General features: G+C 40.8%; 2 pseudogenes; both read left to right on the top strand.

Annotated features, from left to right (window-relative positions):
• The window catches only part of LOC116545118, a 32,891-nt pseudogene extending 15,466 nt beyond the window's left edge, over positions 1-17,425 (top strand).
• LOC116545121 lies at positions 707-27,934 on the top strand (annotated as a pseudogene).

Below are 27,934 nucleotides of genomic sequence, written 5' to 3' on the forward strand. Positions count from 1 at the left end.
TGCCTAGACATCATTGACAATCTTGCCATCACAGGCTGACTCCATCTTCTCTTGAGAGACACCAGTTCCACGTGTGGTCACATTTGCTCTACCACGAACTTGCCCCTGTTCCTGTTTGCACAGATCCTAGAAAGCAGTGTAGGGATACAGGAGCCCCTGGGCTTTGCAGATTGGGCCGGCCACTGCTCCACCCAGGGAGGAAAAGGGTGGAGGAAGTGACTTCATGGGTCAGTGAATTTTCAGCTGACACCTCGCCTTGAGGCCCGTGGAATCTCTCTGTGCCCCAGCAAGGCCCTCCCCATCTTATCAGATTGTCACCCCATCGCTGCTGACCCCGTGGGATCCTGCACCAGATCGGTAGAGGAGTCTGGAGATCCCAGCCAGCGCGCTGAAGCTCCTCCCCGGAACCAAACCAGAAGGTGGCTCAAGGAGGTCCTGAAGACAGGAGGCCCAGGGATCTGGGCCTGGGTCTAGCATAGCCCCTTCTCCCACGCTTCACCCTGCCCTTCCCCGTCCTCATACACTGCTGCCTTGCCCGCTGTATACTCCGCTGCCTCAGCACGGCGGCCATTTCTTAAAGGGGCCACAGCCTGACTTCCGGAAGTAAAGCAGCAGTTGGCCTAGCCAATGCGCATGCGCAAGGGACACGCGGATTCGCGCGTCACAGTGACTCCACCGTCGCCTGGGAGATGGGACCCTGAGGCTTGGTAAAGCAGGTGAAGCAGGAGGCAACAGTGGGTCGGTGTTGAGGCTCCCACCTGACCTCTCCAGGGGGTCGACAGGAGGTTCCCCGGATGCCAGGAAAATGCCAGGGGTGGCGGAGAGTGACAGGGATGAAGAAACCTCAGGTGGAGTTTTGGAGAGCGGGATCCCAGCCTCAGGCCTGCCCAGACGGTGTGTGGGTGAGTCTCCCCAAAACTCATGACCCCTGTGATCTTGAGGAGAGGCCTGCCTGTGCCCATAGGCGCTCGCTGACCTGAGGGTCATTCTCCCGGAGAGCGCAGCCTGGAACCCGGCAGCCTCCGGGGATGCTTGGGGAGTGGTTGCTTCTGTGCCATTGCTGTATGTCTGTGTGTGTATGTCTCTCTTTCTCTCCTCTCCTCTCTCTCTATTCCTCTGTTTCTCTCTCTCTCTCCCCCCCACCGCCCCCCCACCCCCGGGTTGTTTGGCTGGTTGTCAGTCATTTTCCTGGCTGTTCAAATTTGGGTTTGTGAAAGCTTGGGCCACTTGGGGAGCTGCCTCAGACCCGCAGGGGTTGAAATCTCCTCCCCTTTGTGAGCGACCTCTTTTTTAGGATCAAAACTAGCATACCACACCTGGGGACAAAAGCCTCTCAGGAGCTCATTGTCCTCCTGCCGGAGGGATGCAGACTGAAGTCAAAATAGATGGTTCTAGGTGGTTCTTCCTCCTCCAAACCTCTCCTCTCATTGAGAAATGTTGCCCTAGGGTGACATAGGCTTGGAGAGGAAGCCAGGAACAGGACGTGGCAAGGATCTCTGTTACTCAAATGCTGGCCTTTCAGGCCAGTCACCCATTGGGCACTCCTTCTTCCTGGATGCCATGGCGGTGGCATTGTGTTGTATCCTGCCTGGGCTCTGGCCTCTGCTGGGTCCTCCCTCTTGCTATCTGCCACGTATCTGAGGGGCCTAGATCCTCCTTGGTCTAACTCAATGTCTTCAACAAATAACACTTTTGAGTTCAGCAGTTTGAAACTTTTTAAAGATCTGTTTAATGATTGTTTTTCTCTCCAAACCTATTTCTATAGATTGAGTAGCCATGATCATCCTGAAGCTCTGGTCTTCATACCTGTCTCACATATGGAAGCTCCTTTGGTCTCCATGTCCCACCTGATGGTAGTGTGTTTTATTTAGGATGAGCTGTAGATGACCGTGGTGGGCCTTTGCCTTCTTGGAAAGGGGCGTTGCCAGTGGGGATTGCACATATTCCTGGACCCTGCTCCCACATGATGTGACTCTCCTGCCTTGGCCCTGCCCACAGGAGATTTCCTGTCTCATTCTTGAAGGACATATGCGTCCTTTGTTCCTGGGTGGGACTGCCCCCCACTATTTAATCTTTTGGATGCTAAAGATGTCAGGGAGCCAAAGAGACTGTTTTGGTTGAGTGCAGGGGAGGTTGCCTCAGGGTTACAGTTGTTGCATTGCCCGGGGTGGGGTGTACTTTGCACAAACCTCTCTGCTCCTCTGGCAGGCATCACTGAATGTGGCTTTAGCTCCAGCACAGGCCCTCTTCTCTTTCCCAGGTGTGCTTTGGTTTTCCTTGGCTTTCTTTGGGGGGGGGGGATCTCCACTGCCCCCTGGGCACATATCTGGACATTATTGACCTTTCACTATCTCCATCTTTTCTTGTGGGAAGCCAGTGCCACGTGTGGTCACATTTGCTTTACCTCAGACTCGCCCTTGTGCCTGTTTGCATGTGTCTCAGGAAGGAGTGTTGAGATGCAGGAGCATCTGGGCTTTGGAGACTGGGGCAGGCCGTTTCTCTGCCAAGGGAGCAGGAGGGAAGAAGTGGGCTCATGGATCAGTGAATTTTCAGCTGACACCATGTCTTGAGTTACATGGGATCTTTCTGTTCTCCAGTGAGGCCCTCCCCACCTCACCATATTGTAACACCATCCCTGTTGACCCAGCGGAATCCAAAATCGGATCCTTAGAGGAGTCTGCAGATCCCAGCTGGCACCCTGAAGCTCCTTCTCCACCAGGAACCAAACCAGGAGATGGCTCAAGGAGGTCCTCAGCACAGGACTCTTAGTTGTCCAGCCCTGGATCTTGCACAGTCTCCTTCCCCCTCCTTTCCCTTATCACCCCCATCCCTGCTTGGGCCACTATATCTCTCACAGTGTCACCATGCTGGAGTGCAGTGGCATGACCTCAGCTCACTGTAACCTCCATCTCCTGGGTTTAAGCGACTCTCATGCCTCAGCCTCCCCGAGTAGCTGGGATTACAGGCACACACCACCACACCCAGCTAATTTTTTGCATTTTTAGTGGAGACAGGGTTTCACCAGGATGGGAGGATTGTCTCAATCTCCTGACCTCATGATCCACACGCCTCATCCCCTCATCCTCACAAAGTGCTGGGATTACAAGTGTGAGCCACCATGCCAGGCCACCACTGCCATTTTTTAAAGAGGTTGTAGCCTGACTTTCAGGTGTGGAGTGTGAGTAGGCCAGCCAATGCAAAAGTCGGTTCTCCTCACAGTGACCCCCACTGTCGCCCTGAGGGATGGGTCCCTGAGGCTTGTGGAAGCAGGAGCCCTACATCACAGTGAGTCATTGTTGAGTCTCTGGCCTGACCTGAGATGTGATCTGTTTTCTGGGATCTGCCAACAGAGGACATGGTGACATATTTCTAAGTCCAGCACACAAATACTGTGACTCTTTTGACTGAGTCTTGCCCACTAGGAGAATTGTGACATTTCTCCAGTACCTATGTCTTGTTGGTCTCCTTGTTACCTAGGCCCAGCCCACAAGGGCAATTGTGACATTTCACTGCACTGAGCACCCAGGTAATGTTATTCTTCTGCCTAAGTTCTGAAAGGATTTTGACTTATTCCTAGTTCAGCACCCAGGTGATGCAACATGTTTTTCAGTCCACGCCCATAGATGTGATCTTGGCATATACCTTTACCTAGCACCTGAATAATTGGCCTGTATTGCCTGAGCTAATCTCACATATAGAATTGTGATGTATACCTGGCACAAGCACCTAGGAGATGTAACACTTCCTCTTTTGTGCTGTCCTCAAAGGAAATTGTGATATCTCGCTGGGCCCGTCACTTTGTGATATGACCCATCTCTTTTCCCTGGGCACTGCCCCAGTTGGGATTGCACATATTACTGGACCCTGCTCCCACATGATGTGACTCTCCTGCCTGGGCCCTGTCCACAGGAGGCATTGTGCCATATTTCTGGTCCCATATCTTAGTTTGTGTAATTCTCCTCTTGTGCCCAAGTGCTGCCCTTAGGCTGGATTGTGACATATGCCTGGATGACACACCTGAGTGATGTGACACTTTTGCCTGAGCTCTGCCCTAAGGGGATATTTTAATATACTGCTGAACTCAGCATCTAGGTGATGTGACTCCTATCCTGCCTGATCATCACCACATGGGAAGTTGTGACATATCCATGGGCCCAGCAGCAAAGTGAGGTGATTCTCCTCTTCTGCCTGGGTCCTACTCACAGAGGGTATTGTAACATTCTCACCTGGCTCAGCACCAAAGGGATATGACCCTTCTATCTGACCCTTTCCCACAGGGGATAAAATTATGTATTTCTAGACAAGCACCCAGGTGATGTGACTCTTCTGCCTTGTCACTGCTCACAGGCAGGATTGTGACCTATGTTTGGATCCAGCTCACAGGCATGATGACAAATTTTATATCTGGACCTAGCCAATGTGAAAGATGTTGACACTTATCCCGCAAAACAGGGAATCAAATAAGATTGTGGGTCTGTACCAGAATAAAGGTCTCTGAGTGAACTGCAGCTCTCATGCATATTGTGTAAAGTCCTCCAGGGGCCCAGAGTGTCACAACAGGGTCCAGCACACAGGTCATGAATCTCAAAACTGAAGACAGAAGTTAGAATTGTGACTCTAATGTGTAAATGCAGTCCACAGATTGGCTGCGCTTTCAGACCAGAATTAAGCATACCTGTTAGGCTGTGATTTTTCTACCAAGACACAATTTGCAGGTGTGATTGGGGATCTCATACATGAATGAAATCAACCATTAAGATTGTGATGCATGTATTGAGACCCAACTCACTGGAGATATTGACTCTTATACCTGAAGATGAGACAAGTCCCAAATTATGAATCTTACTTTTGGATTTTTGTCAAAGGTGTAATTGTGACATATACCTTTCCTTACATCTGAGTGATTTGACTTGCATTTGTGGGCCCAGCATGCATGCAAACTGAATTGTTACACATACATGGGTCAAGCACTTAGGTGATGTAAGTCTTCTGCTAGAACAGGGCCCTGCTCTGAGGGAGGATTTCAACATATTGCTGGACTCAGCACCTAGATGACATGGCTCTTCCTCCTGGTCTCTGCTCAGAGTTAAAATTGTGACATGTATCTGAGCCCAAAACACAGGTACGATAATGACTGTTATACCTGGACCAAGACATTGTGAGAGATTTTTACTCATCCAGGGTCTTCTACTTGTACAAAGTTCACAGAAAATTATGACACCCACAGACGTTATATAAAGCACTTGGGTTATACAGAGAGTGTCATAACAGGACCCAACACAGGATAAGAATGTTACACTCCTACATACACCCAGCTGACAGGATTGTCACCCTCACACATGGACAGAGCCCACTCTTCAGATCCTGAATCTGATCTGTAGACGCAGTCTACAGCTGGAATTATGCCTACCATATGTGCATCCAGCCACAAATAAGATGGTGACAAATAAGATTTCTGAGCTCAGCTCACAATACCTGGACCAGTCAAAAAGGAAATACTGACTCTTATGCCTGCACTTAAGGCAATGGGTAGTATCATGGGATTATACCACCACAAAAGTCTCAGAGCAGATTGAAGTTCTGAAACATGCCTTATCAAACTCTCTGTGGTTCAGAGAATGTATTAACATGACCTATCACACAGGTGAGATTATTACCCTTGTATGTATACTCAGCAAACAAAAAGAATTGTCACCCTTTCACAAGGCCCACTGCTGAGGTTCTCAATATCACATCTGAAGGATGTTGAAAGGTGGAATTGTGACTCTCATATGTTGATCTGATCCACAGGTAGAATAGTGACTTTCAAACCAAGATTCGGCACAACTGTGAGAATATGGCTACCGCACTGGGACACTGTTTCCAGTTGGAGTTGAGGCTGGATCAACTCCACCACTGAGATTCTGTCTTACATACTTGGGTACAACTCACAAAAGTCATTGACTCTCATATTTGAAGCCTGGAAATTTGCGGGATTGTGAATCTCATTTCTAGACCTTCCTGCAGGTGTAATAGTACAATGTACTTTTGCCAAGCATCTGATTGACTTTACTTTCTTGTGGAAGCCTAGCCATCAACTGGGAGTTAAGATTCTGAAATATACCTTGACCAAGCCCCTGGGTGATGTGACCCTCCTGCCTACGCTTTTCCCACAGTGGATTTTGTGACATGTGTCTTGGCCCATCAACCTAAGTGATGTGACTCACTTTCCTGCCTATGCCTTGCCTCCACTGGGGATTTTGACATATCATTGGGCCCACTACTTTGGAATATGACTCTCCTCTATTGACTGGTTCTTGTTAACAGAAAAAAAAATGACATATTACTGATCCCAGCACCTAGATAGTGTGACTCTTTGGCTGGCTGTGCCCTGCTTCCATAAAAAGCTTTGAAGTAATACTGGGCCCAGCACCCAGGTAATGTGATTCTCCTGCCTGTGTCCTGCCTACACTGGGCATTCTGATATATTACTGAGCCTAACATTCAGGTGATGTAACATTTTTGGGAGACCTGCCAACATAGACGTTTGTGAAAAATCTCTGGCCCAGCACCCAGGTAATGTGACCCTCTTGTCTCTTTCCATGCACAGGTAGAATTGTAACTTATACCTAGGCCCAGCACACAGACATGATAATATCTCTCAGATGTGGAGCCACCCAATTGGAGAGATTTTGACTCTCATAGGTAGGTTTAGGGCAGAAGGTAGAATTCTGGTCAGCTACTTTTTGAAAGTTTACAGAAGGCTCTGACAAACACACATACATTGTGAAGCCTTTGGGTGGTACAGAGAGTATCATAATACAAATTGGAACACAGGTGCTATTGTGACTCTCATAAGCATACCCTGTAGAAAATTAGGATTGTCACCATTGTACATAAATGGAGCCCACTAGTGAGCTCATGAATCTCACATGCAGATTAAGTCCACAGTTGGAATTGTGACTGCCATAGGTAAATCTGGTCACAGATAGGATGGTGACTCAATTCTGGACCTAGTTCACAGGCACAATTGTGACTCTAATACCTGGACCTATCTAATAGAAGAGATGTTGACTTTAGTAGCTAGGATTAGGGTGACAGGTAATGTCCTGGGTTTCTTACTTGTACAAAGGTCGCAGAGTCCTACAACACTCAAGCATATTGAATAATGCCCTCAGGTGGCAAAGAACGTTTTGCAACAGGGTCTATCACACAGATAAAATTGTGACTCTTGTCTGCACACTCAGATGACAGTAAGGACAATCACCCTCCTACATAAACACAGCTCATTGTTGAGGTTCTGAATATAACACCTGGAAAAAAATGAAAGTTGAAACTGACTCTCATATATGGATCCCAGACTACAGGTAAGATGATGACTTTTGTATCAAGATTAAACACCCCTGTGAAGCGGTGTCTTTCCTATTAAAACACTATTGGCACATGAGGATGAGGCTCTCTTGCACAGATCCAGTTAATGTTGAGATTATGACTCGGTTACATGGACAGAACTCATAAGAGGTGTTGACTGTCATATTTGGATCCAGCCCAATTGCACTTTTGTGAATCTCTTCTCTGGATCTTTCTGTGGGTCTAATTTTGACATATACCTTTGCCCAGTACCTGATTAATTTTACTCTTCTTTCTGGGTCTAGTATGGTATTTGGATTGTGACACTTACCTAGGCCAAGCACTTCAGTGATATGACTTTTCTGCCTGGGTCATTCTCTCAGAGGGAATTTTGAAATATTTACACAGAAATCACCTAGGTGATGTGACATTCCTCTCCTGCCTGGGTTTAGCCCACAAGGGGGATTGTGACATATTTATTGGCCCATCACATAGGTAATATGACCCATCTCTCTTGCCTTGGACCTGCTTACCTGGGGGATTGTGACATATTACTGGGACCAGCACCTAGTAGATGTGACTGTCCTTTCTTGACTGTCCGTTTTTGCCTAGGATTGTCACCTTCACATATGAGTGCAGTCCACAGTTGGAACTGTGACTGACAACAGGCTGAATGGTGACTAATTTCTGGAACCAGGTCACAAGCATGGTGTTGACTATTGTACCTAGATCAAGCCAAAAGAAAATGTTGACTACAGCTAGGATTGGGGCAATGGTTAAGGTCCTGGGTTTCCTGCCTGGAAATCTCAGAGGACTATGAAACGCTAGCATGTGGTCTATTTCTCTTAGGTGGTACAGAATATATCAAAATAAGGCTCACCACACAATTTAAATTGTGACTCACATGCACATCTGGTCAAAAGTTAAATTTGTCACCCTCACATATGGACAATGCCCACTGCTGAGGCCCTGAGTCTCTCATGAATGTGGTCCACAATTGAAATTTTGACTGTCATATATGGATTTACTCACAAGCAAGGTGGTAACTAATTCCTGGACCCCGTTCACAGGCACAGTGATGAATTTTATACCTGGACACAGCCAATAAAGGAGATGTTGTCTCTTTCTGGGCTTAATGAAATGAGTAAAATTGTGGGTCCACGTAAGCATGTGGGTCTCAGAGAGTATTGTGACTTTTACACATACCTTACAATGCCCTCAGTTGGTACAAAGAGTATCATAACAGGGCTCAAAGCACAGGTGAGATAGTTACTTTTATATGCACAACGAGCCAACCATATTTTCACCTCTAGAAATGAACACTGCCTACTCTTAAGGTTCTGGGAATCTCACATCCAAAGACAGTCAAAAGTTGGCATTGTTACTATCATATGTGAACTCTGTACAAAGGTAGGATGGTGACTCTTCGGCCAAGATTCAGCACTCTTGCAATGTTTTGACTTTTTTACAGTGTCTGTAAGTGGGGCTCTTATGCATGGATCCAGTTGACTGTTGAGGTTGTTACTTGCCTTTTGGACAAAACTCCCAGTAAGTATTGACCCTGAACCTGGAGCTGGAAAAGGTGTAGGATTGTAAATTTTATCTCTTGACCTTTACACAAATGTGGTCGTAACATATTACTTTACTCAGCCCGATTGGTTTTACTTTTTTGCCTACGTCCGGGCTACACATTAGATTGTGAACTATACCTGGGTTGAGGACCTAGATTATGTGACTTTTCTGCCTGGGCTCTGTCTGCCCTCAGTGGGTATTGTGACATATATCTGGGCCAGTCACCTAAGTGATATGACTCTCCCTTCCTGCCTAAGCCAGTCCAGAGAGATTACTGTGAGATATCTTTGGGCCCGTTGCCTATGTGATGTGACCTGTTTTGTGTGTGTGTGTCCTGGAGTGGTTTATAGGGAAAATAGTGACATATTACTGGGCTCATCACCTAGGTGATGTGACTGTCTTCTGCCTGGAACATGTTTACAGGATGGATTGTTGACATATTGCTTTACCTAGCACCAAGGAGATGTAACTTTTATTGCCATGGTCCTGCCCACAGAAAAAATACTGACATATCACTGGCCCAGCACCTAGTTTATGTGACTCTTCCTACTGGTCCTTGCCCACAGGAGAGATTGTCATATGTAATTAGGTCCAGCTCACAGGTATGAGAAAACCCTGTCTCTACTAAAAATACAAAAAATTAGCCAGGCATGGTGGCAATTGCCTTTATCCCAACTATTTGGGAGGTTGAGACAGAATTGCTTGAACACGGAAGGCAGAGGTTGCAGTAAGCTGAGATCGCACCATTGCACTCCAGCCCAGGTGACAGTGCTAGATTCCATCTCAAAAAAAATAAAAATAAAAATAAAAATAAAGGAACATTTAAATTGCACTGAATTTCTGACAGCAGAAACCTATCTGGGTATATTTTTAAAAATTATGAAATAATAATAGCCATCATCAACTTAAAGTATAACTAGGGTTAAGAATACCCACCATTTTACCATCACCACCAACAACTAAACCCTGTTATAGCTAACAAGCTAATTCAGTAAAGTTGCAAGATACCTTAACATGAAAATCAGTGGGATTTTAATACAATAACAACATAAAATCTGAAAAGGGATTAAGAAAACAATTTCATTTACAATATTATCAAATAGAATAAAATAATTTATTAAATAGAATAAGCTTAACCAAGAATATTAAAGATCTGCATGCTGAAAACTACAAAATGTTGATGAAAGAAAATGAAGATTAGAAGATTGGAAATATATCCTGTGTTCATTGATTCTAAAATTAATATTGTTAAAATATCTATACTACACAAAGTAATCTACATATTAAATATTTTCAATCAAAATTTAAATACTGTTAAGATAATGTAGAACAATTGTAAAATTAGTATGGAGTTACAAAAAGACCCCAAATAGCCAAACACTGAGAAGAACAAAAAGGCTGAAAGCCTCAAACTTTCTGATTTCAAACTATATTACAAAGTGATAGTCATCAAAATAGTATAGTACCTATATAAAAACCAATGGAACAGAACAGAGAACCCAGAAATAAACTCACACATAGACAGTCACCTGATCCCACAAAATTAGGAAAAGATAGACACACCAAGAAATAATGTAGAAAAAACTAGATGTGCACATAAGAAAAGCAAACCTTTCTCATATCATCACAAAAATGACTTTAAAATGAAGGCTTAAACATAAGAATTGAAATCATGAATCCCCTAAAAATTAAATAGGGAAAAAGCTGCTTGACACTGGTCATGGCAGTGATTTTTTGGATTCTACTCATAGAACACAAGCAACAAAAGCAAAAATAAAACAGTGAAACTATATCAAAGTAAAAAGTTTCCACACACTAAAGGAAAGAATCAACAAAATATAAAGGCAATATATTGGATGGAATAAAATATTTGTAAACCATATGTAGGATGATATGTTACTATCCAAAATATATGTTATACCAATCAATACAAAAAAAATGCACAGTAGAACAAAACAAAAACCAATTCCCTTATTAATTGGGCAGAATGTCTAAATAGTCATTTTTCCAAAGACTTACAAATGGTCAGTAGATATATAAAAAGATGACCAACATCACGAATCATCAGAGTAATTGAAATCAAAGTCAGAATGAGATATCACCTTATTGTGGTGTTAAGGAGAGCTATTATCAAAAAGTAAAAAGGTAAGTGTTAGGGTGCAGAGCAAAGAGAATATTTGTACGTTGTTGCTGAGGATGTCCACTGGTGCAGCCATAATTAAGAAAAAAAAAAAAAAAAACAACAGTATGGAGTTTCCTTAAAATTTTTAAACTGTTAAGCACCACTAATCTCAATTCAGAGTATATAGCCAAAGGACATGAAATCAGTGTCAGTAAGGGCATCTGCACTCCTCTAATAAAATAAATGAATAAACTGTGTGAGAAAGATAATTCATCTTTAATCATGAAAGTCTTTTATTTACAACAATATTTATGAACCTTGAAGAGATTACGCTAAGTGAAATAAGCAAAATGCAGAAAAAAAAAATACTACACAATCTCATTTGTATGTGGAATCTTGAAAAAAAAAAAAAAAAAAAAAAAAAAAAAAAAAAAATAAAAAGGTAGTTAGTGTGGGCTAAAAAAAAAAAAAAAAAAAAAAAGAAAGAAGAAACAGACTACAAAGGTAGTTACCATGGGCTAGTGAGAGGGGAAACGGGGAGATATTCATCAAAGGTTGCACATCTTCAGTTATATAATAAAAACTGCTGGGGGCGTAATGTGCAGAATAGTGACTATAGTTAATAATAATTGTACTTCAGATTTGTTGCAAAAATTGGTCTTATGTTCTCTCACCACATACACAGAAAAGTATAAAGCAACTATGTGAAGGAATAGGTATGTTAACTAGCTTTATTGAGATAATTTAAAGGTGTATACACATCTCAAAGCACTCTATTGTACACCCTAAATGTATACGCTTTCGATATGCAAATCATAGCTCAATAAATATGGAATAAAAATAAGAGTAATCAGTAGGTAATATCTAGCCACAGGCAAACTTTATTTAAAATTCTCTTGGCCACTGTTTCTGGCTCAACCTAAGAATGGCAGAGCGCTTCTGACCTCTTGACTATTCCGATGCTCCTCCCACTGTTCCCGTAGCTGGGGAAGATGTAATCTTTCTAAGGAGTTTTTTCAGTTTTCAGGTCACGCAGATCAGGCAGGGACGTCAGCTGTCCCCTTGATCATTGTCCACAGCCCCGTTTGGCTCCAGGAAACACGTACCAGGGCGTCCTGAAGAGGACCACAGCAGCCAGCCTGGGCGAGACTGCCTTTCGCTGCATGCACTCTCATCACTCTGGCTCCACAGGCATCCTTTATGGCCACAGCATCATCCCTCTTCACATTATCAATGAAGGCTATGTCACTGCAGAAGACACTGAGGAGGAAAATGAGGGAAAAAAAATTGGCCTCTGCGTATTAGAGTAATTGCCATTAGATCACCTGTGTTGCAGACAGGATCACTTTTTATCTTTTCACCTGTGTTGCAGACAGGATCACTTTTTATCTTTACCGTTGTTAAAGCTGCTATAATTAGATGAGAAAATAATCTGAAGCATACTCTTTGAATCCCTGAAGTTGGTGTCAGTAAGTTTTATTCAGAAATTTATTTTAACCATGACTTACAAAGTTATGTCCTTGTAGATCAAGGCAGTCAAAATTGAACAATTGTTAATGGAAAATGGATTGTTTAGCTGAAAACTAAGTGCGACCTTTATGTCCTTGAGCATAGACAGGAAGTAAAACTTGGAGAGACTGTGTTGCCCTTTCACATTTGCCCTGGCAGTAATAGCTGTGATGGCTGTGAACTGCAGCAGGTTAGAGCTCACCTTCGTTTTGATAAGAAAGACAAACTGCTTATTGGTTCAACACTAAGTAAGGAGAAAAAAGACTTGGAAATAAGAAAATAATTAAAGAAAGTACAAGTAAAATATGGTTCTCAGAATACAGACTACAAAGATGAATAGACATTGAACCATCTAAAATATACAGATAGAGCTGGAAAATGTAGGGAGTAGATTGGAAGTGAAGAAACTTTCCCAAGAGATGATGCTCCTGCATTTGTTTATTCTGAAATTACTAACAGCAACAAAGGTCAGAAAAGGTTGAAGTAGATTGTTTGGAAAAAAGATGGCCTGGGGAAGGATGGTGGAAAAATGAAAACTTCGATCAGCTTTAGCTTCAAGAAACACGTAGGCTTGGGGACAGGCATCCATCTTCAAATGAAGATGTTCGCCTTCTTCAAAGCAAAAACAAACAAACTTGGACAAAGCATGGGAGAGGTTTGCTGAAAATTTTTTAGAAACTAAACCTTCAAAAGATGACATAGGGACCAAGCCCTGGTTAAAGGCGACTCTAGAGAGAAGGTTAATTGTAGAAGAAACCTCAGGCTTTTTTAAAAATAGAGTTTGGAAACTCCTATTTATTTTATTTTATGCAGAACTTTTCTTCACAAAAGAGTCTGTGGCAAAGGGAAACTGTCAGTTTACCACTCCCTGATTCAGAAATGTGTAATAAAGTTTGGTTTGCAGCTTTTAAAACCATTTTTTAAACTAATAAATAGTGACTGAATAAAGTTTTATAGTAAGTGGACTAAAGTTCACAGGGCACAGATGAGTTTACCAAACTTCATGATTGTATCTTGTTAGTTACAACATCCATATAAACAAAAAGCCTTATGAGCAAAACTCATGTAACCACTGATGACTTAAATCTACATTTGTCTTTGTCTCCCTATATTCACAGTAAAACGCACAGCAAAAGAAGCATAGAAAGTTTATAAAAATAAATCTGACTCTATGCATTATTGTTTATGCCCTTTAGAACCTAGATAAAGAAACTCTTGTACTTGAAATAGCATAAATAGTATTACTGAAGAACTAATGAATAGATGACATACTATAGAAAATTAGTTATTGTCTTCTGTGAAGATTCTGTTTATTTATACTACATATTGAATGTTTATATTTGGTTTGTTTCATAGCTAACAAGATATTTAGATATGAACAACTGGGTACAGTGTTGAAATGGTGTCCCGACATTTGTAGTTTCCATAAATGTTATCACAAGTAATGGAGTTGTGCCAGAGAAATCTGATTTCTAGTACAGAAGAGATACTTAGGGCCTCAAGTTTAAGATATTTATTGAAAATGTCCTCAATTGCAATAGTAACTATCACATTAAAAAAAACCATTTTCAATAAATTCTGGATTAAACAAAAATTTAAATTATACGTTTTATGGAGTTAGGGACATGCTAATAAAGTAGAATGGCAATTGAAGCCAAAAGATCTGAATTCACATAAATAGTTTATTTTCTGTTAAAGAAAACAATAATTCATACCATATACTATTTACTGCTGTGAAGTATTTCAGAAATTTGTACATAGTGCATAATTAATTTTCCAATGATAAAAGAAGTAAACACATTTTACAAAGTATTACAATGTGGTTTCTTGAAGCTACCAGTATTTCAGATGAAGAAACTTGGAATTTCTCATGATGTGGTATTCTATGACATAGAAATTGTAGATCAAATGTTTTACTCATGCATGCAATTGTTGACATTTCTGCTTTTCAGGAAAATAACATGCTTCAAAAACTTAATGCGGATAATAAAATCACCAAGAAGTCACAAGAATTCACAAAATGCCTAATATAGTTGAAAAAAATTATGGAAGCTTCTCAAGATCAGAAGTAAATAAAGGTAATGGTTGAGAGAAATATCAACCTAAGAGGCCAGTGCTCCATTCAGATGCATCTGATCACAAAGATGTTAAATTTATGCGGATTGTTCAGCTTCTGACAAGGCAAATGGAATAAACACAGATAAAGTGTCTGCAGGCATCCAGTGTATGCTCTCTTCCATATGTGAGAATGAAATTATAAGTACGTTGCACACAAAGAGATGAGCTACTAGCATGAAGCGTTAGATAAATTATATGGCACATAAAACTCAGATATGAGGTTTGTATTTAAATAGTTTTCCAATATAATGAAATAATAAGAAACCAAAATAATGTGGAAAAAAATATGAGTTTGACAAGTCACATTTGGAAAAGAGGCAAATGGAAAGTAAACTATTGGAAATATAATAAAACAATGTAATGCACAGCATACAAATGGTATATTAAAATACACTGAATTGATGAGAGGACTAGTAAACTAAAATGCTGGACAGAATTAATGTAGTCATATACTTTATAGAAGGAAAATTAATAAAAAATACAAACATATTTATTTCTGTATGAAAATTAGATGGGAGGAAGTAAAAAAAAATTTTTTTCTAGACTGCATACACAGGAAGGCAACATGCAAAGAATTGGTGACTCATAAGTTTCCAAAAATGGAAATAAGTTTAGAGTGTAGTGCATCAGAAAAGATAAATTAAGGAATACTTAAAAGAAATAACGGTTTTGGTTGTTGTGAATACTGCATCAATAAACTTGGGAGTGCAATTTTTTTTTTTTTTTTTAAATTCTAGATGGAGTTTCACTCTTGTTGCCCAGGCTGGAGCCCAATGATGCAATCTCGGCTCACCACAACCTCTGCCTTCCAGGTTCAAGGGATTCTTTTGCCTCAGCCTCCCAAGTAGCTATGTCCCTCTAATTTTGTGTTTTTAATAGAGACAGTGTTTCTTTATGTTAGTCAGGCTGATTTTGAACTCCCTACCTCAGGTGATCCACCCGCCTCAGTCTCCCAAAGTGCTGATAATTTAACATACTTATTTTATTTCCTTTTGATATATAACCAGCGGATGCATATGGCAGTTCTATTTGTAATTTCTTGAAAAACCTCCACACTGTCTTTCCTAACAGTTGTACCAATTTACATTCTTACCAACAGTGTATAAGTGCCCATCTACAAATGAATGAAGACTATGTTACACATACACATGCACACACACACAGGAATAATGTTCATTAATAAAACAGAATAAATTCCTGTCATTTATGTTAACATGGATGAAACTAGAGGACATTATGTTAAGTGAAATAAGCCAGTAACAAAAAGAAAAATACCACACGCTGTCACTCAGATGTGAAATTTTAAAAAGTTGATCTCATAGAAGTAGAGAGTAGAATGGTAGTTACTGTTACTAGAGGCTAGACAGAATGAAGGGATGAAGAAATGGGGAGAGGTTTGTCAAAATTACAAAGTTACAGTTAGGCAGAATAAATTCTGGTGTTTCCTTACACAGTAGGGTGATTATAGCTAATTATAATGTGCTGTTTATTTTAACACAGGTAGAAGAGAGGATTTTTAATTTTATTAGCACAAAGCAATAATACATGCTTAAAGGAATAGGTATAAAAATACCCTTATTGGGTCATTGTATGGTGTACTGAAACATCACATTTACTCCGTAAATATGTACAATAATTATTTGTCAATTATAAATAAAATAGATCTTAAAGAATAATGATTAAACTGAATGACACCAAAAAGAAGAAAAACATTTAAAAGCAGTGAGATAGAAGACAGATAAGCTATGAAGCTGAAGGCAAACTCTTACCTCTGTATCAAGTCAGAAAACAAAAATTAATGTCAATAAAATATTAAAATAAAAGCTTCTGGATAGCATAAAATCTATTAACAGAATGAAAAGACAGCCTATAAAATAAAAGAAAATGTGTGCATTAAGACCAGAATAGATGTTTTTTCATAGAAGACAAAGAAATACTCAACATCACTAATCATCTGGAAAATGCAATCCAAAACCACATGCAATATTACCTTGCCCCATTTAGAATGGCCATTATCAAGAAGACAAAAGATAACATGCTTTGATGAGGATGTGGAGAAAAAGGAACACCGTTTGTGTGAATGTAAATTTAGTACATTTTTAGACATTTATTTATTTATTAAAAACCCCCATGGAAAACTATGCAGGTATCTCTAAACAAAAACAAAACAAAAACCTAAAAATGGAATTCCATATAATCCACCAATTCCATTATTGAGTATATATCAAAAGCAAATAAAATCAGTAATTGAAGAGATAGTGGCACTCCCATGTTTATCACAGCTCTATTGATAACAGACAAGATACGGAATCACTCTTTGTGCCCATCAGGGATAAATGTTTAGACCAAATGTAGTGTATACACGCAGTTCAACACGATTCAACCTTAGAAATAATGAAACCCGGCCTTGCGAGCTGACGTCAGCCTCTAGCGTGATTGCCTAGCACCGGCTCCCGGCCTGGCCACCAACACTACAGCTGCGCAGTGCCTTCCTCAGGACGCCCTACCCTCAGCCTCCCAATCGCTGCGGCTTTTGCAGTCCGTGAGGCTGCTGCTGCCTCATCTTGGAATTGAAGATGCCTTGTTCTGCTTTCAGGACAGAACCATGAACCCAGCGGCAGCAGCAGTGTGGCTCCCACTCTGCTGCCGGGCGCGACCTCAGAGCCTGCCTCATCTGCCACGGCAGAGCCCACCCGCAGCACATCGCAGAGTTGCTCTTGCAAGCAGCGGCTGGGGAGGGACTGGATCGGAAGGACATCTCTGGGCACTGGGTGAAGGAGAAACCGCAGCCGCCGAGTCCTGTCTTTTCCTGGGGATGTGCAGAATTACCATGAAATTATGACTTATCATCCTGCGTATTACCAATGGGAAAATTGGAGTCTAGAAAATGTTGCCAGCATTTGAGCCCACCTATTCCCCAGCACTATATTTGAGTGATAAAGTGCTCCTGAATGCATCTGCATAGGTTCACTTGTCATGATAATTTTGTGAAAAGTAACATGTTTGGTTCCCCAGAAAACAATACTTATTTTGGAGCTTTAAGCACCTTTATATGTTATTAGTTAATGATTTTAAGTCAGAATAGCTTATCAAAGAAAAATTTGAATGATTGGAATAAGGACGCCACAGCATCTACCTGTTAGTCCAATTCTTCTCATACTATATAAATCATTCCAGGGAGAAAAAGAGAGGATCTATGAAAAATCTGATGAGTCAGTTTCCATCCATCATCACTAAATGTCGCAACTTTGACTGGATTCAATAAAGGTTGTGTTGTTTTGAATCAGTTTTTTTTTTTTTTTTTTTTTTTTTAGTTGAAAGAAGCCAAGGAAGACAAGAATATAGATAGTTTCATTAAAAACAGAAGAATAACATATTGGCCCAGGCACATTGGCTCATGTCTGTAATCCTAGAACTTTGGGAGACTGAGGTATGTGAATCACAAGGTCAGGACTTTGAGACCAACCTGGGCCTACATAGTGAAACCCTGTCTCTATTAATAATACAAAAATTAGCCAGGCATGGTGGCGCACGCCTGTAGTTCCAGCTACTCGGGAGGCTGAGGCAGGAGAATCACACCACTGCACTACAGCTGGGCAACAGAGCAAGACTTCATCCAAAATAATAATAATAATGTATTGGCTGAATGGTGGTAATTATTGAGGAAGCAATACTTGAGTTAGTTATCCACAAGTATTGAAAAAATTTGCACAAACAGGGATCATTGTTCATACCCATGTAACACTTTACTAAATACATGGTTCAATGAGATCTTGGATTGGAAAGGAACAAAATAAATTTGTTTGGATACTTGGGGATATTTGTACACAGGTGACCTGTAAGCTGGTTCCAGAAATTAGCCATCATCCAGCCTGAGGCCAGATCCATATATGAAAGTCACAATTTCAACTCTGAACTGCATCCATGTGTGAGATTTAGAATCTCACTAGTGGACTCTGTCCATGTATGAAAGTGACAATCCTAATTGTTGTCTACATGTGTCTATGAGAGTCACAATTTCACTTGTGGGCTGAACCCTGTTATGTCACTCTCTATACAAGCGAAGGGCTTTATAAAATACATGTGATTGCCATAATCTTCTGTGAGCATTTTACAATGAGTAGACCAAGGACCATAGTTGTTGCCCTAAGCTTTGCTGTTAGAGTCAAAATTTCTCCAATTGGCTTGGTTCATGTAATAAAGCCATCATCATGACTTTTGCTTAGGCATAGGTATAGGTCACAACTCCACCTGTGAGCAGAACTCTGGGAGGAAAGTTACATCACCTTAATGCTGGCCCGGGAACTGTTAATATATCTCCATGGGCAGGACCCACACAGAAAAGTCACATCACCTCTGTGCTAGGCTCAGTGATATGTCACAATGCCCACTGTAGGCAGAATCCAGTCAAAAGAGTCACACCACCTAGGTGCTGGGCCCAGCAGTCACAATCCCCCCGGTTGACAGGACCAAGCCATGAGAGGAGAGTCATATCAGCTGGGTAATATTCCCAGATTTATGCTCCAAACCTTACTGGAGGCAGGGCACAGGCAGAAAAATAGAGTCTCATGACCCAGTTGACGGGCTCAGAGACACATTACCATGCCCCTTGTGGGCAGGACTCAGGCAGGAGAGTCATATTACCTAGGTATTTGGGTGAAGTATATGTCACAATTCCAACTGTTGTCAGGATTCATGCAAGGGAGTAAAGTCAATCCAGTGCTGAGAAAAAATTATATGTCCAAGTCACACCTACAGGAAGGTCCAGGGTTGAGATCCACAGTCCCACGTATATTCTAGCTCAAGGTGTAAGAGACAGCACCTTCTGTGAATTGTGTTAAATACACAAATTACAATCTCAATGGTGGACAGAATTCATGCAGGAAGCTCCAACCTCATCTGCAAATACTGTCTAATTAGAGCCATCACTGCCTCACACCTGTGCTGAGTTTTAGTATGAAAGTCACCATATTACCTGTGAGCTGGATCCATGTATGAGAGTCACAATGTCAACTTGTGTCCATGTGGGAAGATGACATTTCTCACTGTATGTTTTGAGTGCACAGAATAGTCACAATGTCACCTCTGTGCTGGACCTTTATAAGGTACCCTCTGTGCCACTTAAGGTCTTTATACAGTATGCACGAGAAGGAAAACTTGCTCTGAGACCTTCATGATGGTAGGAACCCATGATCCTACATGTTGCCCTAAGTTCAGCCATGAGAGTCAACACTTATCATGTCTGGGTCCAGGTATGAGAGTCATCAGTGTGCCTGTGAACTGGGTCCATAAATGAGCCACCCTGCCATTTGTGGATGGATCCAGATATGACAGTCTCAATTCCACCTGTGAACTGTTTCTGTGAGTGAGATCCGGGACACCATGAGTGGGTTCTGTTCACATTTAATTCTAACTGTGGACTGTGTGTGCCTACAAGAGTCACAATCAGGATTTTGAGTTGTGTCCTGTTTTAACACTATCTGTACCACTTTAGGGCATTGTATAGTATGCATGAGTGTTGTAATTCTCTGAAACTTTTGTAAAATGGGAAGCCCAAGATCTTATCTGTTATGTAAGACTAGATACAACAGTCAACATCATCTTTTCTACTACCTGGGATCAGGCATGAGAGACATTGACATGCCTATGAGCTGGGCTCAGAAATGAGTCACCTTCCAATCTGTTGCCAGATCCATATATGACCGTCCCAATACTAACTGTGGACTATTTGCACATGTGAGATTCAGAACCTCACCTATGGGCTTTGTTCATGTGTGAGAGTGACAATCCCATTTGGATAGTGTAACAATGAGAGACAAAATTTTACCTCTGTAATGGACTCTTATAGTATTTTATAGAATATTTGAGTATTTTATAGAATATTCATGAGTTTCATAATCGTCTGTAATCTTTATACGATTAGAAGAACTTTACTGATTGTTCTAAGCTTAGCTGTAAGAGTCAAAATCTCTTTTATTGACCAGGCTGTCATATGACAGTCATCATTATTCCTGTGACTTAAACCTAGGTGAATGTCACAATCCTGCCTGTGGACAGAACCAGGCAGGAGAGTCACAGCACCTGAATATGAGTCAGGGATATGTTAGTATCCCCCCTGTAGGGTGCCAGGGTATCCTACACTCCACCATGGGTACCTTGAGTCCAGTGGTGACAAAGGAATGAGACAAAGACAAGTTAAGAATGCATAAAGTGGGACAAGGGGGCCAATGTGAAAAGGAGGCTGCAAAGACCCTGAGCTCTGGTTTGCACGATATTTATTGAATACAATCACTTTTATCTATAGAGTAAATGGTGGGGTGAATCGGTGAAAGGGAGGCTGTGCATCAAACATAAGATTGGTAGCAGTGGCAGTTTATGTGAGTTTTTCAAGAACTAAAAGCATATGCTTATCTGGTATAAAAGTGATAATGCAGCTGGTGGGAGCAGGCTTAGCAAGGAGCCTCTGTGTCTGGTTACATTCCAGTGCTTCAAGGGGGTGTTATGTCATTGGGCACGATGTTTAAAATATCAGAGCTTAGGTCACTCTGTACCTGGGAACATGCTGGCAATAGAGAGGCCTTTCTCCCCAGATGCCTCCTGTCGCCTTCCGTGTTTATTGTTCCCGATTTCTTTTATACATTACTTATAACCAGTTTATGTAGGCACACTGTAAACCCTTCCTCCATTGCTGCTTCCCCCAACACCCCCTGTGGGTTGAGTGCTTGTAGGAAATTCACATCACTATGATGCTGGGATCAGTGATGTGTCACAATGTCCCCTGTGGGCAGAACCCAGGCTGAAGGATCACATCACATGAATTCTGGGCTCATCAATATGTCACAACCCTCTTTGAGTACAGCGCCCAGGCAGGAGAGGACAATCACATCACCTGGAAATGAGACCAGAGGTATATCACAATGCCACCTGTGAGTAGGCAGGAGGGCCACATTACTGAGATTATTGGCTTAGGTGTATGCCACAATTAAATTGTGGGCTTTATTAAGGCAGAAGAGTCAAATCAGTCAAGTTCTGGTTGGGTAAAAGTATATGTTGGGTGAAAGTATAGTCACACCTGTGGGAAGGTCTAGGAATGGAATTTACATTCCTGCACATGTTCTGGGTCCAGGTATTCCTGGGGGCCTTGTTCTTTCCTTTTTAATCTTTTTTCTTTAATCTTGTCTTCATACCTCATTTCAGTAAGTTGATCTTCAATTTACGATATTTTTTTCTTCTGATTGATCAATTCAGCTGTTGATACTCTACGTGTATGCACAAATTTTTTGTACTGTGTTTTTCAACTTCATCAGGTCATTTATTTTCTTCTCTAAACTGGTTATTCTAGTTAGCAGTTCTCGTAACATTTTGTAAACGTTCTTAGCTTCCTTGAATTGGGTTAGAACATGCTCCTTTAGCTCAGAGATATGTGTTATTACCAAACTTCTGAAGCCTACTTCTGTCACTTTGTCAAACTCATTTACTGTCCAGTTTTGTGCCCTTGCTGGAGAGGAGTTGTGATCATTTGGAGAAAAAGAGGCATTCTGGTTTTTGGAATTTTCAGCCTATTTGCACTGTTTTTGTTGTTGTTGTTGTTTTTTTCTCATATTCATGAATTTATCTACTTTTGACCTTTGAGGTTCATGATCTTTGGATTGGGTTTCTGTATCGGGGTTCATTTTTTGATGTTAATGTTATTGTTTTCTATTTGTTTGTTTTTCTTCTAACAGTCAGGGCCCTCTTCTACAGGTGCACTACAGTTTGCTGGAAGTCCATTTCATAGCCTATTTGCCTGGGTATCACCAGAGAAGGCTACAGAACAGCAAAGATTGCTGTCTGCCTGGAATGTAATTGTGATGAAAGTATTTTTATATACCTGAGAGTAGCAGCTAATCATAGTTACATGCTTCAGAGGATTTATAATTCCTTGTGTGTGTCTTTGTATGTGTGTGTGTGTGTGTGTGTGTGTGTGTGTGTGTGTGTATGTGTTTAACTGCATTTGAGAAGTTTTATGGAGAAGAATTTGCATGATTTTAAATCTACGATAACGTTATATGTACCTTCAATTTCACCTACTTTAAAAATTATCTTATTAAATTTTAGTGCTTTGTCTAGTTTGTTCCTTCATGCGGTTGGTCATAATTTATTTCTAGTTTCTTATGCTTTTCTGCAAGCAGATTTCATTACACTTATTGTGTTCATGTCATTTTCTTGGAGATTATTTGTAGGACAACCAACCTAGAGTCCTGCCTCTGTAGAGTATCACCCAGTAAGTCTGGCTGAACATCTTATATCCAGTAGGTTCTTGGTAAACATTTGCCAAATGAAATTACTGATTGATTGAAATTTGGAGTAAAGGAAATAATAAGACAATCTATGACAAAAAGTCAAAGCCAAAAATAGTATATGAGTATTCTAGCCCAGAGACAGTCGCTACTAAAGCAATCAAGGAAATAATAAAATGATATAAAAGGAAGAATAAAAAAGACTTAACAATATACATATGTTCAGTTTTTGCTGTTTTGGAGAATGGTGGATACATAGTGTTTCCTGATTCTGAAACATGGCTGAACAATTTATTTTGGTGAACCGTCTTTTTGGTTCCCTCTCCAGTGATTGAGTTATTGAAAAATTTGTACTGAATTTTTGGACTGGGGCATAATTGCTCCGTTCCTTTGGGGGAAAATCATTAATATGGCATACTGCAGGTCAGAGGGCAAGACTATTGAGGGTGTGATTGGCATTGGCTCTGTGGAATTCTGCTAGCAATTTCCAAGTGATGACATAAACTTGTGGATATATGATGAGCTCATCCAGCTTCCTAAGTACTACTTTCCCTAGCTACTTAGACATGAGTTAAAATATTCAGATGTTCCAGTTCAAAAGCTTGAATTAAATTGATTGATGCTGATAGTGACTGTCCAAGAGACCAGGCTTGTTTTGTATAAAAAATAGTTCTGAGAGTTGTGAGATACAAAAAGGCTTTAGAGTCACTGCACTGTTTAAAGAAATTAGGGAGAAATGATTACATTTTGATTACATTTAGAAGCTGCTAGAGTTATTCAGTGTTTTCTAGTCTTTGCAACAAACTGTGGAGAATGGGTGATATGTAATGCTTTGGCAGGCTTCAATCACTGATAAAAGATCATGTTAAAATTTTTTTAAAAAAGATTGCTACCTGTTCCTTTCTCTGGAAGCTTTGTCCCAGAGGGGCACTGTCCTGATGCCAGCTGGAGGTCTTCTGTAGGAGGTGTCTGTCAATCCTTTTTGGGAGATCTCTCCCAGTCAGGAGGCATGGGAGTCAGGGACCTACTTGAGGAGGCAGTCTGTCCCTTAGCAGAGTTCAAGTGCTGTGCTGGTAGAACCCTCCTTGTCAGAATGTGCTGCTGTCTTCAGAGCCAGCAGGCAGAAATGTTTAAGTCTGCTGAAGCTATGCCCACAGCCACCCCTCCACCAGGTGCTCTGTCCCAGGGAGATGAGAGTTTTATCTGTATGTCCCTGACTGGGTTTGCTTCCTTTCTTTCAAAGATACCCTGCCCAGTGAAGCGGAATCTAAAGAGGCAGTCTGGCCACAGTTGCTTTGCTGCAGTGTTGAGTCCCACCCAGTCCTCAGCACTGTGAGGGGAAAACTACCTACCTAAGTATCAGTAATGCGAGACAACCCTTCCCCAAACAACCTTGATTGTCCCAGGTTGACATCAGACTGCTGTGCTGGCAGTGAGAATTTCAAGCCTGTGATTCTACACTTCCTGGGCTCTGTGGGAATGGGACCCGCTGAGCGAGACCACTGGGCTTCCTGCCTTTAGCCCCCTTTCCAGGGGAGTGAAGAGTTCTGTCTCCCTGAGGTTCCAGGTGTTACTCAGTTAAAAATGCAGAAATCACCTGCCTTCTGCATTGATCTCACTGGGAGCTGCAAACCGGAGCTTTTCCTATTCAGCCATCTTATCAGCCTGTTAATTCTATTTTTAATTAATTAATTCATTAATTTCATTTTAGATGGAATCTTGCTCTGTTGTCCAGGCTGGAGTGCAGTGGCACAGTCTTGTCTTACTGCAATTTCTGACTCCTGGGCTCAAAATTGAGCCTCAGGCCTCCTGAGTAGCTGGGATTACAGACGCATGCCACCGCACCCTGCTAATTTTCTTTTGTATGTTCGGTAGAGATGGGTTTCACCATGTCAGCCAGGTTGGTCTCAACTTCCTGACTTCGTGATCTGCCCACTTTGGCATCCCAAAGTGCTGGAATTACAGGTGTGAGCCATCACTCCCAGCCAATTTTGTTTTTAAATTCGAATATTTACTTATTAAGAACAAATTACTGTCCCAAATTTCTTTGAGAATTTAGAATAAGATTTTCTCATTTCTCATAAAGTATGTGTGCTATATACACATATCAGTATTTATGCAAATGCAAGTTACAGGTTACTAATTTTGTAAATACTTAAAAATGTCTAGTAACGTTTATCCAAAATAGTCATTTTTTTTTTTTTAGTTAATGTTTTAGGTTAAATAAAATAACATTCAGCACATACATTAGTAATGTTGGATGGGTAAAAAAGAAAAACCCATTAAGCCTTAATGATGTGCTGATTTTTATGTAATTTTAATTGCTTCCAGATTTACTTATATATATATGGCAATTATATTTAACAGGATAAGAAGATATTAAGTAATTACCATATGCCAGGCATAGGGAATAGATATAAAAATGGCAATAATATACTGAATACTTACTAAATACCACACACTGTCCTAAAATTTTACACAGGTCCTCTCAATAATCTCATTAAAATAAGAAAACTATGAGTTAAAATTATAGAATAACAAATACCAGCTTTTGAAAATTATTTATATATTACTACCAGAAACATACATATAATAAATTAAAATTATCTCTAAGTTTTATACCATTCCACACTAAAAGAATGCCATTTATGAAAAAGGGTTAAATTCAAGGCCAAAATGAAGAAAATACAAGAAGAGCCTAAAACATCTTAAAGTAAGTTTAAGAACAAGAATTAAGGCAGTGTCTAAAAGTAAATAGAATTTATGTCAAAAAGGACACAAAGCTAGTTTAATGAAGTCCCCATTGGTCAAATATGGGACAATGTAAGCATAAAAATTAAAAAAAATTATTGGATTAATCTCATTAAATTAAAAATACAATTTGAGTCTATATTGCTAATAAAATGAAGAAATTGATAAAATAACAAGAAAAGAAATACTCTTATAGGAGAATGCTAATTAGTAAATATAAAAAGAATGATCAAGTAGAAAATTACCATCTGACAACAATTGTAGTTATAATTGATTCAGGCAGAAATTCTCAATGGACAGTAAAATCATCTGGTAAAACTGGTGGGGGAAAAGAATAATTACATAATGTCAACATTTCCCCCATATTATTGCTTATTAATCACAAAAGGAAATAAGATACCTTTACAGTGGAGAAATATGACAAAAAGGTGATAAAAGTTAACATTTCCACCGATGTGATGCAGTAGACACTGTGATATGCCACCTACGTCCTCCTTCAGGATGGTGGTATGTAGACCACAATGAGAATCCTTTAGTCAGTCAGCCCCCAGCTGTGAGCTCTTTTTGGAATTGCTTTGATTGAAGAGGTCATTTTACTCAACAGCATGCCCTCTTCCCAGTGAGGCCCTCATCCAATGACTGATTGAAATAGGTGCCTAAAAGCCTAGAACATTTATCTCAATGCTACATAATTCTAAAGGGCCGTCGTAGTCTAGTCTTTCCTGTGGGGTCAACTGAGGCTTTTGTTGAGACTGTATGACAGCCCACCTTGTCGGTACAAAATCCACTTTTCTTTCTGCCTTCTCCCAGCTAGTAATCCCAAGAGCAATTCTTGATAAATCCTTTATACTAGCCTTTCTATCACAGCCTGCTTCTTGGAAAATTAACAAATCATGACAAACAAACTGATGCCATATGCCTTTGTGTATGCTGCTCTCAAAAGGCACCATCAATTTAGTAATATTACCGTAAAAAATGCAAAAACTGAATCTAATTATTAGAAAGCATTTGGACAATCCTAAAGTTATGTACCTACAAACAACTGGTCTACATTCTTTGAAATATTTATGTTATTTTTCTTATCTATATTTTCTATTTTGCTTAAGCTGATCATTACTAGGCTCATAAAATAGAAGAAATGCCATTTCTATTAATAGCATAAATAGTGGGTGAAGTGAAAATTGGTAAGTTAAATGCTGATGGCAAATGGCATATGTATCTTACATACTGCAAAATTATCTCTAAACAGATTATTTTAGAAAATAATTGTTTAGGTAGTTTGTCTAAGTGGCAAATTTTATTTTATTTTAATTTTTTTATATATATTTATTTTGAGATGGAGTCTCACTCTGATGTCCAGGCTGGAGTGCAATGGCATGACCTCGGCTCACTGCAATCTTCATCTCCCAGGTTCAAGCAATTCTCCTGCCTCAGTCTCCTGAGTATCTGGGATTAGAGAGGCCCACCAACATGCCCAGGTAATTTTTGCGTTTTTAGTAGAGACAGCGTTTTGTCATGTTGGCTAGGCTGGTCTTCACCTCCCGACCTCAGGTGATCCATCCACCTCAGCCTCCCAAAGTGCTGGGGTAATAGGCATGAGCCACCATGCCCAGACTAGTGGTAAATTTCAAAGTATCAATAGAGAAACTAAATAAGTAAACTAAATTTTTTCTCCCGGAAACTTTAGAATTTAAAGAAAGTGTTAATTTTTTCTTCTTTAAGAATAAATTTAAATGCTATTTTTATTTTCTGAATGGTAAGAAATGACAGAAACAGAATGAATAATGGAATGGAACAGTAAGCTAAGTAGAAAATCATACTGGAATAAGGACTTGAATAAATTAAGAATAAATGGGGAAATGAGAAAACAGAAATGCTCCTCTTTCTATAATAATATTATGGCCCGAAGATGGCCTTTTAGGAACAGCTCAGGATTGCAGCTCCCAGTGAAAGCGCAGAGGGTGAGTGGACGCCGCGTTTTTATTGCCCACAGACTAGGAAATTCCCGGGCAGAGGTGCTCCACGCTCGCCAGCGCGGCTGTTGTGGACAGCGCTGCGGTGCCGGCCAGCGCCGGCCGTCGCCGACCAGCGCCGCTGCTCTGCCCCGCGCGGCTGCTTTGTCGGCGCCCCGGAGCCGCGGTTCTCCGTACAAAATACACCGGTCCAGGTGCCCTTTTGGCTGGCGATTGGAGCCACGGGAAGTCGCCCATATGCTGGTTCAAAAAGGGGACTGAGCAGAGAACCAGGACAGTAG

This window comes from Sapajus apella, unplaced genomic scaffold (assembly GCF_009761245.1).
Source record: "Sapajus apella isolate SASKATOON/1434 unplaced genomic scaffold, GSC_monkey_1.0 scaffold247, whole genome shotgun sequence".
Lineage (NCBI taxonomy): Eukaryota > Metazoa > Chordata > Mammalia > Primates > Cebidae > Sapajus > Sapajus apella.